The following is an 18,533-nucleotide window of genomic DNA, read 5'->3' as shown; positions in this document are numbered from 1 at the left end:
ATCATCTCATAGAGACCCTATTGCACACAGTACAACTACCCCATGGGGTTTCCAAAGTTATAATCTTTACGGAAGCAGACTGCCACAAATTTCTCCCATGGAGTGGCTGGTGGCTTTGAACTGGTGACCCTGTGCCTAACAGACAAGCTCTTAACCACTTGACTAAAACTGGTTTTTGGTCTATGCCTACAACTCACAAATGTGTATCTGCAGACTGGACCACTCCATTAACCTCAGGTCTTGTATAAACAAATGATTCCTTGGCATTACCACTTGGACGTTTTATACTAGGCATCTAAAAGTTAGCATGTCTAAAACTGAACCCACGTTTTTCTATAATAATCTTACTCTATCCAGTCTTCCCCATTTCAGTTAATGGCAACTCAATTCTTTCTCTCTTTCAGGCAAACAACCCTGGAAATCATCATTTATTTCACTCTTTCTCTCATATCTCAGATCCACTTTGTCAGGAATTTCTCTTCTTTCTGTCTTAAAACATATCCAGTCTCTGACTACTTCTCGTTAACTTGACAGCCACTATCTTGTCTGGCATAGGGATAAAAGACCCCAGAATCAAATTTATTCAAAAGAGATTTTTGTTGAGCAAAGACAAAGATGATCATTCCCACGAGAGATTTGCCTGTGTGCACAAGACACAAGAGACTAGCAGAATACCTGGAATCACAATCAGAGAGTCTCTAATATAGTATTACAGAAGGAGGTAAATTAAGAAAAATTACACTATTTTCAAAGACAGGAAACATAACATATGGGGATACATGATTGGTTTAAGGATTCTATGTTGGTTATGTACCATTTAGTTACTATGGGGATGTTTCCTTGGGAACAACCCAACAATATCCAGTCTTGGCTTAGGGACTTGGAATGGGTTGTCAGAAATTGCAATATGCTCCTTTGTGAGACCACAATTTCCCTATAGCATGGCCTCTTTGTTGGCTAAGATAAAGTACCCTTCATGGACCATTCCTCCCCTAGGTATAAGAAACAATAAACCATGAGTTTCAGTGTGTACTCTCATTTCTTTCTGGAACTAGTCATAATGATTTTAACAAATGTCCATGCCAAATGGATTCCAGCTTTAACTATTACCCCTTAACAAACTTTTGTATAAAACTAGATTCTAGCCCCTGGACCTTACTTCAGTCTCACTACTTCTGGTCAGGCACCTATAGAAATTTAAGGTCCTCTACGTTTTTACATCACGTCAAGAACCCTGGTGGAGCTGTGGTTAATAGCAATGGCTGCTAAACAAAAGCTCGGCAGTTTGAACCCAGCAGCACACCTTGGAAACCTTATTGGGATAGTTAAACTCAATAACAAAAATAGCAAAAAAGTTGGACTTTTGGGGGGGTGTGATATTCAAGGCATTGGCATTTCTTACATGTAGCATGAGGAAAGGGACTTAACAGATCTCCTTGAATCTGTTCTTTTCTCTGTAAAAAATATTCTCCACAGAACAGGCAAAGGGACTTATAAAAAATATGTCACAAGGAGTTACTTCAGCTCTTAAATCCCATCATCTCCTCATTTTATTAGAGTAAAGGTGGCCTTCAAAAATGACCTGTGACAAGATCATGGAAGCTCCACACACAACCAGACTCTATAAGGGACCAAATTTCTGGGCTGAAGGCTGTGGGAACCATGGTCTCGGGGAACATCTAGCTCAATTGCCATAACATAGTTTAGAAAGAAAATGTTCTACATTCTACTTTGGGGAGTAGCAGCTGGGGTCTTAAAAGCCTCTGAGCGGCCATCTAAGATACTCCACTGGTCACACCCCTTCAGGAGCAAGGAAGAATGAAGAATGAAGAAAACTAAGCGTACAAGGGATAGATTAGTCCAAAGGACCAATGGACCACATCTACCACCAGAATAAGTCCAGTACAGCTAGATGATGCCCAGCTACCACCACTGACTGCTCTGACAGGGATCACAAAAGAGGGTCTGGTACGGAACTGGAGAAAAATGTAGAATAAAATTGAAACTCACAAAAAAGACCAGACTTACTGATCTGACAGATACAGAAGAAACCCTGAGAGTACGATGCCCAGGAACTCTTTCAGCTCAGTAATACAGTCACTCCTGAGGTTCATCCTTCAGCCAAAGATCAGACAGACCCAGAAAAGAAAACAAGACTAAAGGGGCACAACCGCACAGGGGCAAGGACTAGAAGGCAGGATGAGACAGGAAAGCTGGCAATAGGGAACCCAAGGTGGAGAAGGCAGAGTGTTGACATGCCGTGCATTGTTAACCAATGTCATAGAACAATACGTGTACTAAGTGTTTAAAGAGAAACTGGTTTGTTCCGTAAACTTTCATCTCAAGTTCAATAAAAAAAAGAACATGCATGTTCCCAATTCACTGCATGAAAGAGAAGCCAGAACAGACTTTTTTCATTTCAATGAATGAATGAATGAATGAATAATGGCCTGTGAAAGAACACATTAAAACTGAGATGCTTGACATGACTGACTGACTCAGGTTTGAATTCAAACTTCCCTTTGTCTTATACCCCCTTTTCTTCTGCTTTCAGCATATGTGCATCCTCTACCTCGAGTGAACAACTACGTATTCGTTGTATGCTGAATATCTTTTGTTCTAAGAAAGAACACTTTCAACTGATGTATGACAAAGTTGTAGTTCATGAATAAACAAGCAATAGAATGTTTCAGGAACGTAATGACCATAATGTTCCATAGAAAGTTGTTTATGTACACACATTGCTTACAGAAAATCTGATGATTAACTGACCTTGTGAAAAGTTTACTTGTGACTCATACGGAACACATGTGTAACACCCAGTCCTCATGCATAAAACTCTGCCTCCCCTTTCAGAGATTGAAGCACCTCCCAGTGCTAATGCAACACAGGAGTCCTTCTCAGTGTTATCCCAAGCTGGGTTGTTGTTTTCTATTCTACAATAAAATCTACCATTTCTCTCCTTACAGATTTCTTGTTAGTTTTACATTTTGATGTATTCAGTGTCACAAGTGGGATTTGATGTTGCATTATCTTTCACACACCCACGAATTTGAGCACCCAGACTCTAGTCTCCAACTCCATAATTTCTCAGAGTCTGCTTAACCTAAATAACCTCATGAAAATGAACTCTGCTTGCTTGCATCAAAGTTTTTTGACGTGTACTGTAGACTTGTTTGGGTTCTTGCAATTTTTATTGTTTGCTTGGTCCTTGTGTAGTTTTCTTGGTTCTTGTTTTGATTCTTGCAGGCAAAAGTTTGTATTTGTATTTGGATTTTTATTTGAGCTCCTTAAAGACAGGTTTTGTTTTTTTGGTTTTTCCTTTCTTGCAAGACACTGTCTCTAAATTCCTAAACAGAATAAAGAATTGCAAGGTTAAATTTCAATTCCTACCCCCTCTGTTTCATTGCCAAAGGCTCTTCCTTCTTTGCTTCTGATAACAAAGCTGACTCAAGTTCCCTTCTATTCCAAGTAACTAGGAAATAAATCTCTCTTTCAAGTGCCTTTTAAAATCTGTCCTAATACACTAATTTAGAATTTCAGGAACCACTTTGGGAAAATGAGTTCCTATTGGTACCTGTGTTTTCTTTGCTCTGAGCAACTTTTTCTTTAATTTTCAGCTTTAGTCAAAAAATCTAAATAAAATCCATCCATCTAAACTTATCAAGCTGTACAAAAACCGAAAGAGACAAGAATTTGACCCAGTCACACTTCCTGGTAACACTGCTTCCTACCTACGCCTCCTACCTTAGTGAATATTCACCAAAGACCTTTTCTTTCATCTTTTGAACATTGATCAGGCCCCCACTGGAGGACAGCAAATACTTTCAGTGGGAAAATTACCCTTCCAAGAAACCTGAGATCTCAAAAATATTTGTGGGCAGGTTCTGGCCCACATGTCATGAAAGGGTTTTAATGGGAAATTCACATTATTTATCCGGAAAATTTTTTATTGCTATTCAGATGTTGTTAAAAAAAAAAAAAAAAAAAAAAAACCTTAGTAATCTTGGTATATTCTTGGTATATCCTAAGTATTTAATATTCTGCCCCAAGATGATTATATGTTGTATCTAAAGCTCTTTGAAATTACGTTAATCATTATGATTAACAGTATTTTCATCTAAAGAATTTTTTAATTGAATTCACTTAACCTTACATTAGTTATATAATACATTTCCATCAAGTCCATCACTTTTTAGAAGTATTATAAGTCATCTGTAGCCATTTTTAAGTTTGACATTTGCAAGTAAATTTTACTTTTCCCTGAAAATGTTTGACCATAATATTTCGATGTATTTGACTATATTGTACTTATGAAAAGGACCATAATTAGCTCTCCTCACCATTCCACGTACAAGCAAGCTCCAAAAATTAAACCTTGGATCTTTTTTTCTCAATTTAAGAAAGCCAAGAACATCTCTTTGGACCCACCGTCCTTCTGGGAACTTCAAGATTCTATCCAAAGGCCCCAGTGGCCAGAAGCTGACTAGATCTGAAGTAGACAACTTCACATCAAGGAATCAGACCTCATGCACATTGCTGAATTTTAAGGATTTTGTTTAGTATTTGTCTGTGCCATTGCTAACACTTCTTGTTATGACTAGGTAAACACTGCAGGGAGAAATGCAACAACATATCAGAAAAATTCACCAAAAAGCGACTTAACTTCATTCAGTGCCTCCTATGCCTGATACGCCTTTTCTTAATATGCCTACGAAAACCAAATTTGTAGGGAACCCTAGTTTCAAACCTTGAGTTAGTGTTTTGAAAATGCCAAGTTATTCCTTCAAATCTGGCCTTGCTTTATATGTGCCCCCAACCAGACGATCACAGAAGCAGAGAATATGAGTTATGGCATGGTAAAAGAGGGCATCTGTATATGATGTTTTAAGTACAGAAGGAAAACATCCATAGAGTACATCCATGCAAAAGAAAAGAAAACAAAAAGCACTCAAACCCATGGCTGTTGAGTCGATTCCGACCTATAGCAACCCTATGAACACAGTCTAACTACCCGATGGGGTTTCCAAGGAGCAGCTGGTGGATTAAAACTGCTGATCATTTAATTAGCAGCTGAACTCTTAACCACTACACCACCAGGGGTCCATGGAAAAGAAAGCATTAGTGTAATGGTATTAAGAATTCTCAGCGAGATTCATGATCAGAGGACTTGTTTGTGAAAGAGCGCCTTAAAACTGGGTTAATGGCATGACCCACTGGCGCACGTATAAATTGAAACTTCCCTTTGTGCTTTATCCCTTTTTTTCTTCTGCTTTGAAAATAGGTGAACCCCACCTTAAGTGAACGACTATGTAGTCATATGATAAAAATATTTTTCATCTCAGAAAAATCCCTTGTAACTGATGTATGACAAAATTGTGATTTTTGCATAAGCAAGTGATAAGAATGTTCCAGAAAGGGAAAGATGAGAATATTCCCTGAAATGATGTTTATGCACGCCATTTGTCTCCCAAAATCTGTGATCATTCACTGACATTATGGAAGGTTTATTTACACCTTATACGTATCTCAGGGAGCCTGGGTGGTGAAGTTTTTAAGAACTTGGCTGCTAAAGAACTTTCCTGAATAAACCGCATGCTTCAAAGGCCAGCGTAGTAGGGGCGGGGGGTTGGGGACAATGGTTTCAGGGGACATTTGGTCAATTGGCATAATAAAATCTATTAAGAAAACATTCTTCATCCCATTTTGGAGTGTGGCGTCTTGGGCCTCAAATGCTAGCAAGCAGCTGTCTAAGAGGCAACAACTGGTCTGAACCACGTGGAGCAAAGGAGAATGAAGAACACCAGAGACAGGAGGTAAGTATGAGCCCAGGAGTCAGAATGGGCCACATAAGTCACAAACTACATCAGCCTGAGACGAGAAGAACTAGATGGAGCCTGGCTACAACCGATGACTGCCCAGACAGGGAGCACAACAATGAATCCCTGAAGGACAACAGTGAGATGCAGACCTCAAATTCTTCTAAAAAGACCAGACTTAACGGTCTGACTGAGAACAAAAAGACCATGGAGATCATGGTCCCCAGGCCTTCTGTTAGCCCTAGGCAGGAACCATTCCTGAAGCCAATTCTTCACACAGGGATTGGACTGGACTATAAGACAGAAAATGATACTGCTGAGGAGTGGGCTTCATGGATCAAGTAGACACTGCGACTATGTGTGCAGCTCCTGTCTGGAGGGAACATGTAAAGGCTGAAGGGGACAGAAGCTGGCTGAATGGACACGGAAACACACGATGGAGAGAAAGATTGTGCTGTCTCATTACTGGAACAGCACCTAGGAGTATATAGCAAGGTGCATATTAGGTTTTGTATGAGAGACTGACTTGATTTGTAAACTTTCACTTAAAGCACAATAAAAATATTCAAAAAAGAAAAGAAAAGAACTTGGCTGCTAACCAAAAGGTCAGCAGTTAGAATCCACCGGCTTCTCCGTGGAAATCCTATGGGACAGTTCTACTCTGTCCTATAGGTCGCCATCAGTCTGAATCAACTTGACAACAGGTTTACCTATCTCATCTGTGGTCCCTAGCCCTCATGCATAAAAATACTTCTCTTCTTTTAGAATTTGAAGACCTCCCAGTGATACCCTGACCTGGGTTGTTGTTGTTACCTATTCCGCAATAAAACACTATCATTTCTCTTCTTAGAAAATTCTCCTTACATTGACGCTTTGACAGACCTAACAAGTGTCCACTGGATTTGTTTGCTCCTACTACTCTCTCCACCTTGCTCACTCTGCTGCAGTTACAATTGGCTTCTTGATCCTTCTTGCATACAGCAGCCACACTGCAGTCTCAGGACCTTTCACTCTGAATCTTGTGCCCAGAACTGATGGGGACCTCGCCTCCTCCTATGGCTAGCTACTGCAGTGGGTGCACAATACATTCTAACCGAATGGAAAACCGCGGACCTGCCAAGGTGCTGTGGGCAGACAAGGAAGCAAGTGGGCTATGTTATTTTGGTGATTTAAAGTCTGGGATTGAAAAGGCAATGTGAAGCTTATGGCGTTGGTTGAAACGTAAGCATATGCAGATGAAGAGCTTCTGGGGCAAATTCAGAATTCACGAAAAGAAAGACCAGTCTGTCTCCACCCAGTTTCGAACCGGAGACCTTTCGCGTGTTAGGCGAATGTGATAACCACTACACTACGGAAACCTCTTTGTGTTGATACCTTTTTGCTTGAAAGATGCTTAATCTGAAATTTGTGCCTTTGTATCAGGATGTGTCTTCAGGACTGAACAGTATTTTTCTCCCCTCACACTTTCCGATTCTTACAATCAACAATATCAAAACAAGAAAAATCATAGCCAAGCACACGCTACTCCCAATGACCCAATCCCTTTCCAGGCACGAGGTAGAAAAATCTCGGGCGAGTTCCAATGACTTTCTTGATAAGTTCTAGGCTCATTTCTTTGGCGGTGCAATGCGTAATTATCTTCATCTCCAGGTATCCCAACTGGAACTTTTAGGAACTAGTACGAACAATCTGAGCTCAGTAGGGCTTCTGCACTTTGTGCCCCGGTAGTAGGGCGAGTGATTGAGGTCCACAGTGCATGGTGTCGGGCTGTGCCCAGTTCTGTGTCGTGGCTGTGGTGTGGACTTTGTGGAAGTGAATTCTGTGGCGAGTGAATCTATTAGACGTCAAATGAACTTCTCTTCAGTTTTTTCTCACTCATATCCGATAAACTCAGTGTCCGATACCTTTTAATCCTTCCCCAAGATGTTGGAAACAATCGGCTTTCTAACTACTAGGTTCTAAATTAAACTTTCCGAAGGCAGAGTCTTGGTGAGAGCGCTCGCCAGCGAAACTGTGCTTGTCCCGGAAGTATTCGAAACTCTTGACAGGAGAGATTTCTCAGCCTCTGAGAAAGGTCACATTATGTCTCCTTCTGTGGCAGCTAAAACACAAACTGATGAAAATATTGTGGGTAAGGAGGGGAAAAGCATGCTTCTTTCTTATTAGCACAATCTCAAGCCTGCCTATTTTTTTTGAGATCTGATCAGCAGGATAAACAGAGATTGCATTTAACACACACGTTAGTTTGTTAACTTCTCTCAAAAATTTGCTTTAATATTTATTTTAAAGAAACTATTGAGCAGCCCAATCCCATGGTGGTCACTGGAAGTACCTGATGTCCTTAGGGAAATGGCAAACTAGAAAAAGGGAAGGGACACCTCAATTGATCATGAAGACAAATGTTCCCACAGTGATATAGTAATAATAAACTTACTGAGTAGAATGATGGATACCAATCACAGAGTTTCCTCACCGAAGCACAAAAAAGAGGCATCATCCCGAGTCCTACTGATCACAACTTGCTGGACTAATTGTTGGCTAATCTATATTTTATTGGATTTAAAAAATAAGTAAAGTTGTTGAAGAGTAGTTGAATGGAGGGGGAATTCAAGCCTTGGGTGAATATGGAATAGAGAGTAAGTGGAGTGTGGGAAGCTGCAGTTGTAGGTTTCAATCAGAGTGTGCAGAAAAGAGAAACTAAGTTGAATAATAGGTGCAGAAACAGGGACATCACGGAGGGTCCTTCACAGTAGGGAGGTTGGATTTTAATCTGAATGTGGTGAGTAAGAAAGAAGTGACTGTTTTATGGAGGAACATGACATTGCCTGTTTTGATCCAAAGACCTCTTTGGCTTCTGACTAAACACTGGAATGTCTCAGAGCTCAATCCTTAGGCCTCTTCTCTTCTCCATTTATTGTAAGCCCCTGGCTAAGCTCATTGTCTAATGACTTACATTTCCCATGGTCTTCATCTGAGTACCATTGTGTACCTCTAGCCTAATGGATATCTCCTCTTTGAAGTCTTACAATAAGCATTTTATAGTTAACATATCCCAAACCGAGTTTCATATCTATCCTCTGAAACTGTTCCAACCATATTGATCCCTGTCTAACTTAGCTGCAGCTCTATTCCTCCAGCTGGTTAGGACTAAGAATTTGGGATCCTCACTGACTCCATTTTTGCTCTATTCCCCAGATCCAGTCACTCAGAACACTTTCATTGCTTTATCTTTAAAATGTGTCTGGAATTTGGCCACTTCTCCACACTTTAATTCCTTCTAGCATTCCCCAAGCCGTAATATTCTCGGATGTGGAGTATTATTAGCATTTCTTAATATGTCTTGAGTTTTTCTCCATTTACTTTAAAAAGATGCTTTCTACAGAATGCTTAAGGGGGACCTTTTTAAAACCCCAAAAGGACTCCTTATTATATTCAATGCTTAAAATCCAGCACAGGCTCCTTACTGCACTCAAAAAAATAAAATAAAAACAGAAAGAAAAAGTCAAAATTCTTATACTGACCTGCAAGGCGCTACGTAATCTCCCTGCTCCCCACTCAATTTCCTCTCTGGCCTTTTCTGCTACTAATCTCCTCATGGCACTGTGCTACAGTTACTATTGATTTTCTTACTCTACTTTAAATACACCAGACATCATTCTGGTATATAATGCACCAGACATCCTTCTCACAATATTAATGACATCATGTTAATTAGACCAAATGAGCAAGATATTTGACAAAAAGAAAAAAATTGATGGAGACTCCTAATAACATTGGTCTTCACCCTGAAGTCCCTAGTGTCTCACTTCAGAGGAGCTCTTTCCTTCTAGAATTTGAAATCTTCACTTGGCATGAAGCAGTAAATCCCTCTCTCTGGATTCTGAAGGGAGCCTGATCCACTGCCCCTGCAGCCTGGGATTTCTGGGGGAGGCACCTCATTCTGTTGACACCCATCTCCACCCACTTGGAGTCCAGGGAATCAAAGACAATTGGGGAGATGAGAGCAGCTGGCAAGCCCTGTGGGTCGAGCAATCACCTGGGTGTCAATGTCTCTAGGGACACACTGTCTTGCTTTCAAGCCCAGGACTTCAGAGAGGGTGTGAGGTTTTTTGTAGGTTGATCAAAATACATACACTCAGATGCTGGGTGGAAACCCGGTGGCAAAGTGGCTAAATGCTAAGGCTGCTAACCAAATCCCCCAGGCTCCACTTAGAAACTCTCTGGAGCAGTTCTACTCCACCCTATAGAGTCACTATGAGTCAGAATCACCTGGACCACAACGGATTTGGTTTGGTTTTTATTGGTGGGATTAGAAGGGAGGATCTCTGATACAAAATGAGTTCAGTTCTAACTTTCAAAAAACAGACATTTCCCACCCGGTTGCAAAGCAAGGCCTTTCCTGCATTGGGCAAATGTGATAACCGCATTTACAAGGAAACTTCCTTTCAGTCGTAACTTCTCTGCACAGGATATACTAGAGTTTTTCTAGATAATCTCAAAGCGTGGATAATCTCAAAGCCTTTTCCTTCAGGAAATTTTCACAGTGATGGTGTGATTTTTTCACTCATACTATTTGTGTATTAAGATTACCCACACTCCTTTACTCATAATAGTCAAAGTCTTCCCTCAAGTACCCAGTTCCTTTGTAAACACAAGCAGACTGGCATGGGGGAAGGGAGGATTTGATTTCAAGAAACTCCTCAATACTGTCCCATGGCAATTTCTCCTGTGTATGCTCTCTAGTGAAAGAAAATGATCCTTTAGGAGCCAGTGTTCAAGGTTCTTAGGACTGAACTCTGGAAGCCCGTAGGTCAGTACTTGGGGCTCGGCAGCTGCAGGGTTATGACCCCGGAATGACAAGCAACAGGGCCAGATATATAGGGATTTAGGTGGTTTGCAAGACTGGGTTCTATACTGTCCAGCCATGGGGCATCAAACATCCTTATATTTTGCCTGACAAACACCTAATTCTTTGAAATATGCCTGCGGTTTCCTTGTTCCATTTATTTGATTTACTGGAGGAGAATGTAAACACTGATATACTTTTCTTTCTTCTACTCTTCCTTTTCAATATGTGTTGGAATCCAAACCCCTATACCTGGAGATTTAATCCCATTTTGGAATCCATTTTCCCCTAACAGACCTTTTGTTTTCTGCTTAGGTAGGAGTGAGCTGCCTTTTTCCAGGCTCTGCCTTAAGCATCACTTGGCATGCCTGACCCACACACTTTGTGCCTAGTTTAGAGATGGCATTTGCCCCCAGATCAGTCCACAGAATATGATGGTGTCTGTGCTTCTTCTCCACCCCAGAGTCCCTTTTTGTTCTGGAGGGTGCCTGGGAAAGAGAGAGCAGCTTGACACGTCCGAAATAATCTGAGCATTGTTAACTCCACTGTTAGAAAATTGCAGTTAACGATTAACGGAATATATTTTCTTTTTAGCAAATTATAGAGACTTCTTCTGTTTTTCTAGGACCTGATCATTGCAAACATGATTTACTATACGTCTTTTCCCAATTGTGAACTTAGTTTATTGAGCCAACCACCCTGCTGTGCGGGCACCGGGGATGCCAGAAGGGTGAAGAACGAGGTAATACAGTTCTCCTAAGCAGCTAATGACAATAAAATCGCAAAATGGACCAACAGAGATTCACCCCGCAGGACTTTTTCACGAAGCACAGAGAAGTGGCATCACCCCGGGATACAGGAGCCAGCAGGGCAGATCCGCCTAGGAGGTTCCTTCCCATCTGGAAAGAAATCCTCACGCCCTGAGCTGGGAACAAATCAACCAAATACTTTGGTGGGGATGGGGGTGTGTGTGTTGGGGGTGTCTCTAGTGAATGTTTCTGTCCGGACGAAATCCACGAGCTCCAGAACGTCTATAGAAGGAGCGAATTCATTCCTGCTGGAGGTAGAGTTTTTGTGTTTCTTTTTCTCCTTGCGGAAGTGCGGAAAGGGGAAATAGAAAACATAAAGAGAAGGTTGAAAACATAGTGTCATTTAGTCATAGTTAAGATTATGTAAAAGAGAGTATCCTTTGGATGAGTGAAGCGGGAAGGAGCAATCTTTGTGCATTCTGAATGTGGAGGAAACATTGCACAGGTGGCTGCTTAGCTCAGCTAGCTAAAGTGTTGGTGGTAACGCCGACTTTGTGGGTTCGATCCCTGTAGGGGCCAAGGAAGAAGTTGCTTTTCCATTAAAAAGATTTTGCTGTCCTTCCTTTGCACTCAGCTGAGCTTTGAAAATAGCCTCTGTGACATCAAATCTGGATCAAATGATGACTTAATTTCCTTAATCCTCAGTAGTCACACTTATACCCACTTTGCTCCCCCTCTAACGGGGGTGGGAGAAAAAAAGGCAAAACTTTTTTTTGGAACAAGTGACATAAACCCTTAAGATAGAAATTTTAGTGAAGAAAACCAAACTGGGAGTGGGGATGGACTTGGGGGTGGGGTGTGCCTCTGATGGTGGCTGTCCGTTTGAGCATCTCTCTCCTTCTCCCTTTTTCAGGGTCCAGTACACTGTGTCTCCGTGTGGCCCTCAAGCACTTTATCTGATTATGTCCTCTACCTGACTGTCTGCTTACCTCTTGCACTGCCCTTAACAGCTGTGGAAAATGATGTTAATTGCCTAAATAATAACAGTTAAACATAATACACATTTTCCTTTTTTTAAATTTTAACTACCAGCTGGCTTTCAGTATAATATTTGCCCATGAAGGGAGATTCCCCCTCTCCCCCGTTACCATTATCTAAAAAAAAAAAATCCGTGCTAAAGTCAGAGTGAAAGTGTGAAACTTCTCAGTTTGCTCCTATCGTGTTATTCTCATGAACATTCAAATATGCTATTCATTTCCTATCTTAAAACGGTCTCTCTTGACCCAACATATCCCTCTAGCTACTATCCTATTTCTCAGATGGTCTTATAAAAAATCCCCTCTAAAGAGTTATGCAGATTTACTGTCTCCAGTTTCTCTCCTACTGTTTCTAAATCCCCTACCTTCTGCTTTTTTGACACAACCAGTTCATGGAAAGTTCTTGTCGGGATTACCAATGACTTCTCACTCTTTCAAGACCTTATCCTTCTTAACTTTTCTTATGGATTCAATTAGGTCCTGCTAAAATATGTGTTGGAATCCAAACCCCTACACCTGGAGATTTAATCCCATTTTGGAAGCAGTTTTCTTTGTTATAACAGTGTAGGATATTTCTTTAGTTACTTTTGAGATACAAAAACAACAGAGTGGCACTGAGATAAGGGAGAACAAACAGGGAAGAAGACAGAAGTCCATGTGAGGATTACCAAGGAACCCAGGAAGTCTGGGGCTATAGAAACTGATACAAAGATTTTCCCCCAGGGCCAACAGAGAAAGAGCATTCCCTTAGAGTTGGCCCTGAATCTGGACTCCTAAACTGAGAAAATTAATTTCTGTTCCTTAAAGAAAACCACTTATGGTATTTCTGTTGCAGCAGCACTGAGAAACTAAGACAACTTCTCAGTGTCAATAAACACTCTTACTGTCTTAAAACTTTTTTTTCTTTTTTACTTCGGAGACACTGCTATCCTAACTATCTTTCTACCTCCCTGGCTTATCCTTCTCAATATCCTGTGTTTGTTTTGCCTCTCCTCACCCATTCTATAGTAGAATCTCCCAAAGATTGGTCCTTGAATCTCTTCTCTATATACACTCACTATATACACTTACTCCCTGGTAATTTCACCCATTCTCATGATTTAAATCATTTGCATGCCTACATCATTTCATAGCAACCTTGTAGGACACAGAGTAGAGTTCCCCACAGGGTTTTGAAGGCTATGATCTTTAGGGAAGCATACTGCGAGATCTTTCTCCTGTGGAGTGGCTGGTGGGTTAGAACTGGTGACTTTTTGACTAGTAGCCAAGCCCTTAACTACTTGATGAAAATGGGTTTGGTTTATATGTCTACAACTCACACATTTGTATCTGCAGTCTAGACCACTCCATTAACCTCATGTCTTCTATACACAACTGATTCCTTGGCATTACCACTTGAATGATTTATACTAGGCATCTTAAAAGCTAGCATGTCTAAAACAGAACTCCCGTTTTTCTCTAAGAACCCTGCTACATCCAATCTTCACCATTTCAGTTAATGGCAACTCAATTCTTTCAGTCTTTCAGGCTAAGAAACCTTGAAGTCATCATTTATTTCATTCTTTCTCTCATACCTCACATCCAGTTGGTCAGAAATTTCTCTTTTCTCTTTCTTCAAAATATTTCCAGACTATGACTACTTCTTCCTACACTGACAGCCACCATTTTGTCTGTCATGAGGAAAATGACCCCAGAATCAAATTTAATCAAATGAGATTTTTATTAGCACAGACAAAGATGATTATTGCAATGAGGTATTAGCCAGTGTGCGCTGGGCACAAGAGACTAGCTGAATCCACTGAATCACCATCAGAGAGTCTCCAATATACTATTATGGAAGGAAGTGAATTAAGAAAAATGACATTATTGTCAAAGGTGAGAAAGATAACGTGGGAAAACATGATTGATTTAAGGAGTCTTTTTTGGCTAGATTCCATTAAGTTACTAAGCCGAGGTTTCCTTGGGAACAAACTGGCAACATGTGTTCTTGGCTTGGTGACTTACAATGGGTTCTCAGTTGAAACAAAAAGAAATTGCAACATGCTCCACTGTGACAGCATAACTTCTCAGTGGCATAGTTCTTTGTTGGTTAAGGTAGAGTACCCTTCATGGAACGTTCCAGGTCTAGGTAGGGAAAACAAAGAACAGTGAGTTTCCACTTGTACTCTTATTCCTTTCTGGAACTTTTCATAACGACTTTAAGAAACCCTCACACATAATGGTTTCCACCATTAACTGTAACCCCTTACCAAACTTGTATATAAAAATAGATTCTAGTAACCCTGCTTTAGCCTCACTACTCCTGGCCCTGCACCTGTACATCTTCTAAGATCAGCTGTTTCATTTTCGGAAACGCTGGGAGTGTAGTTAAATGCTATGGCTGCTGACCAAAAGGTCACCAGTTGTAATCCACCAGGCCCTCCTTGGAAAGGCTATGGGGCAGTTCTACTCTCTGCTGTAGGGTTGTTAGGAGTTAGAATTGACTCTAGGGCAATAGGTGTTTTTTTTTTTTTTTTTTTTTGGTAGTGTAGTTAAGAGGTATGGCTGCTAACCACAAGGTCAGCAGTTCAAATCCACCAGTAGTTCCTTGGAAGCCTATGGGACACTTTTCCGTGTACTCTTGGCTCGCTATGGGTGGGAATCCACTCCACTGGGAAGCAGTTTATTTTTTCCTTTCTGTCATATCCCAAGTCTTGGTGGCGGTTTAGTTAACCGCTGGGGTGTTATGCAGAAGGCCAGCAGTTTGAGTCCATGAGCCGCTCTGGGAAAATCAGTGGGGCCCTTATGCTCTGTCGTATACCTTCACTGTGAGTCGCAATGGACTCGAAGGCATGGTTTTTTGTTTTGTTTTGTTTTTTGCGTACATCAGCCACACTACTGTCTCAGGACTCTTCACTTTGAATTCTGTGCCGAAAGAGGACGGAGACCTCGCCTTTCTCTCGGCTGCAGAAATTTTCTAACCCAATGGAAAATGAGTGCCTGTCAAGCATCTGGGGTCGGGCTAGGAGGCATGTCAACTACATTCTACTTTTAATTTAAAGTCTGGTGCTACAAAAGGAAAGCGAAGGTTAGGGGCTTGGTTGAAGCATGTTCAGATGAAGAGTTTCTGGAGGTAAATTCAGAATTCACAAAAAGTACACCAAGTTTGTTTCCGCCCGGTTTCGAACCGGGGACCTTTCGCGTGTGAGGCGAACGTGATAACCACTACACCACGGAAACTTGCTTGTCAGAGCAATATGCGGTTGCAAAATTGATTCATCTGAAATTTCTGCTTTTCTTCAGGACATTTTCATGGTCGAGGAGCGGTTCCCACCCCCCACCCCCGGCTTACACTTGCCGATTCTTAAAATTAACAGTATCATAAAATAAATCATAGCCAAGAAATGCTACTCACAGGCTCCCAATTCCTTCACAAACACCGGGTAGGGAAATCTCGGTCAAGTTCCAAAAAATGTTTTGAAAAACACTAGGCTCGTTTCTCTGCCGGTGTAAGTCGCTATGATCTTCAATGCCCAATGACTGGACTTGATCCTTTAGGGACTGGAACAAAAGGGCCGGGCTCAGCATGCCTTCTGCACTTTGTGCCCTGGCACTAGCGGGAGACACCGAGGGGCAGAGACTGTGGGTGTAAGTCTGTGCCCAGTTTTCTGCCAAGACAAGGTCGTGGGCGTGGTGGGGACTTATGGAAGTGGAATGTGTGGCGAGTGAATGTATTAGACATCAGATGAACTCCTCTGTTCTGTAAGAGGACACCCTGGTGGCATAGTGGATAAGTGCTATGGCTCCTAACCAGGAAACCAGCAGTTCAAATCCGCGAGGTGCTCCTTGGAAACTCTATGGGCAGTTCTACTCTGTTCTACGGGGTCGCTATGAGTCGGAATCGACCCACGATAGTGGCTTTGGGTTTTATTTATTTATTTTCTTGGTTCTATCAGAGTCATATTTTCTGCTCTGGAATGTGTAAACTCGAGCAGCTACATGGGCCGCAGCAGGTGGCACCCCCACAATGGCCTTCGCCGCCGCCTCCTAGCTCGTGCCCTTCCGCCGCCGCCACCGGGCGCGCTTGGGCTTCTGCCGCGCCTGACACGGGCCAAAGAGGAGCCGCAGATGGTGCCGGTAGTACCGAGCTTCGGCGAGAGTCGGCAGTAGTCGCCCATCGACAGGGACACTCAAGTGCACATTAAGGCAGAGCGCAAATGGTGCGCTATCGCTTTGCCGCCTGCAAGTACCGCAAGCGCAAGCGAGAGCGCCTCTAGCTCCTGGAGGAGAAAGTGAAGACGCTTAATAGCCAGAACACGGAGCCGACGTCCAGGGCCAGCCTTGTTGAGCGAGCAGGTGGCTGGGCTCAAGCAGAAGGCCCTCAGTCAAGTCAAGAGAGGCTGCAAGCTGCTTTCCCAGCACCAGGTGCCTTGGTACTGAGCCCACTAGAGGGGCTCATGCGTGGGCCACACCCTAAGAGGCGAGCTCGGGAATGGGGCGTGAGCGCCCTGGACTCGTAAAGGGCGCGGATCTCAGGAGCCCCCGTGGGCACACGGGTCTTGGAGGGGTGCCCAGGACTTGCAGAGGGCTCGGTCCCCGAGATCTCCCCAGGGTGCCCAGGACTTGGAGAGGGCGCCTCGGACTGGACAAGCTGGATCCCCCGCTTTCCGGGGGCGAACACTTGACCCTTAGCCCTTGAGATGCCTCTGTAACCCGCGAGTGGTCACCCTGTGTTGCAGAAACCGGTCGCCCCAGCAGCCTCTTTGTACACCCCTGCGAACCGCGATGCCGCTGGTGCGCAGCTGCAGCCCTGTGTACCCTTTTCATTTAGTTGTTTGTTTTTCTCTTTCCAAGAGAGGAAAACAGTGCTTAATTCTTCCCTATTTATGTTTCTACTCCGGAACAAACGTTGATTGTGTGCGTGTGTGTTTTCTTGTGTTGGTTTTTTAAAAAAAATAGGAAAGAAAAAAAAAACTCCTCATCCCCTCTCCTCTCTCTCGCTCTCTCCTTCCCTCCTGGCCACACCTTTCCTCGTTTCTTGTCTTCATACTAGTCCACAGACCTATACATGACCCTTGATTACCCTGGTTTTCCTTTTTCAGTAAAGCCTGGTTAAGGAGCAGCTGGTGGATTCGAATTGCTGGTCTTTTGGTTAGCACTGAGCTGTTAACCACTGTGCCACCAGGGCTCCAGAATGTTATTAACTTCTTAATATGTCTTGAGTTTGCCTCCCTCTCCTTAAATAGGGTACTTTCTACAGAATATTTAAAAGCCAACAATTAATCCTTGTTTTACTCTCAGCTTGGCTTCTTACTGTACTCAGGAAAAAAAAAAAGTCAAAATCCTTTTAATGACTTACAAGGCTCTGCATAAGCTCCCTGCTCCCCACTCAATTTGCTCTTCCCCTCGCTCATGCTGCCACAGCTACAATGGCTTTTTGCTCCACGTTAAATACATCAGACATCCTTCTGCCTCAGGGCCTTTGCGCTGACTATTCCCTCAGGTTGCAGTGCTCTTTTCCGTATATGTATACAACTAACTCTACTTCTTCAAATATCACATTATTAGTGAAGACACCCTGAACTTCCAGGCTCCCCCTACTCCTGAACTCCTTATTCTCATCTGTGATTTTGTTCTCCAAAGCACTTACCTACTTTTTTAAAAATTGTGCTTTAAATGAAGGTTTACAGTTCAAGTTAGTTTCTCATACAAAAGTTTATACACACATTATTATGTGACTATATTTGCTCTCCCTGAAATGTGACAACACACTTCTCTTTTGCATCCCGAATTTCCTGTGTCCATTTAGCCAGCTCCTATCCGTTTCTGCCTTCTCATCTTACCTCCAAACAGGAGCTACCCATTTACTTGAACTAAGTAAGAAGCACACTCTTCATGAGTATCATTTTATGTCTTATAGTCCAGTCTAATCTTTGTCTGAAGAGTTTGCTTCTTGAATGCTTTTAGTTTTGGGCTAACAGGGAGTCCAGGGGCCATGTCTTCCAAGATCCCTCCAGTCTCAGTCAGACTATTAAGTCTGATCTATTTACTAGAATTTGAGTTCTGCACCCCACTTTTGGACTGCTCTGTCAGGGACTCTCTG

General features: G+C 42.3%; 2 non-coding genes across 2 annotated transcripts; both read right to left on the bottom strand.

Annotated features, from left to right (window-relative positions):
* Positions 1-7,104: 7,104 nt before the first annotated feature.
* Positions 7,105-7,177, bottom strand: TRNAV-AAC (transfer RNA valine (anticodon AAC)). Its single transcript has one exon. It is a non-coding gene; the product is annotated as a tRNA-Val (tRNA).
* Positions 7,178-15,597: 8,420 nt separating this feature from the next.
* On the bottom strand, positions 15,598-15,670 carry TRNAV-CAC (transfer RNA valine (anticodon CAC)). The gene has a single exon. It is a non-coding gene; the product is annotated as a tRNA-Val (tRNA).
* Positions 15,671-18,533: the final 2,863 nt, after the last annotated feature.

Source organism: Elephas maximus, chromosome 1, assembly GCF_024166365.1.
Source record: "Elephas maximus indicus isolate mEleMax1 chromosome 1, mEleMax1 primary haplotype, whole genome shotgun sequence".
In the NCBI taxonomy this organism is placed as follows: Eukaryota; Metazoa; Chordata; class Mammalia; order Proboscidea; family Elephantidae; genus Elephas; species Elephas maximus.
This window is presented reverse-complemented; position numbering and strand designations above follow the sequence as displayed.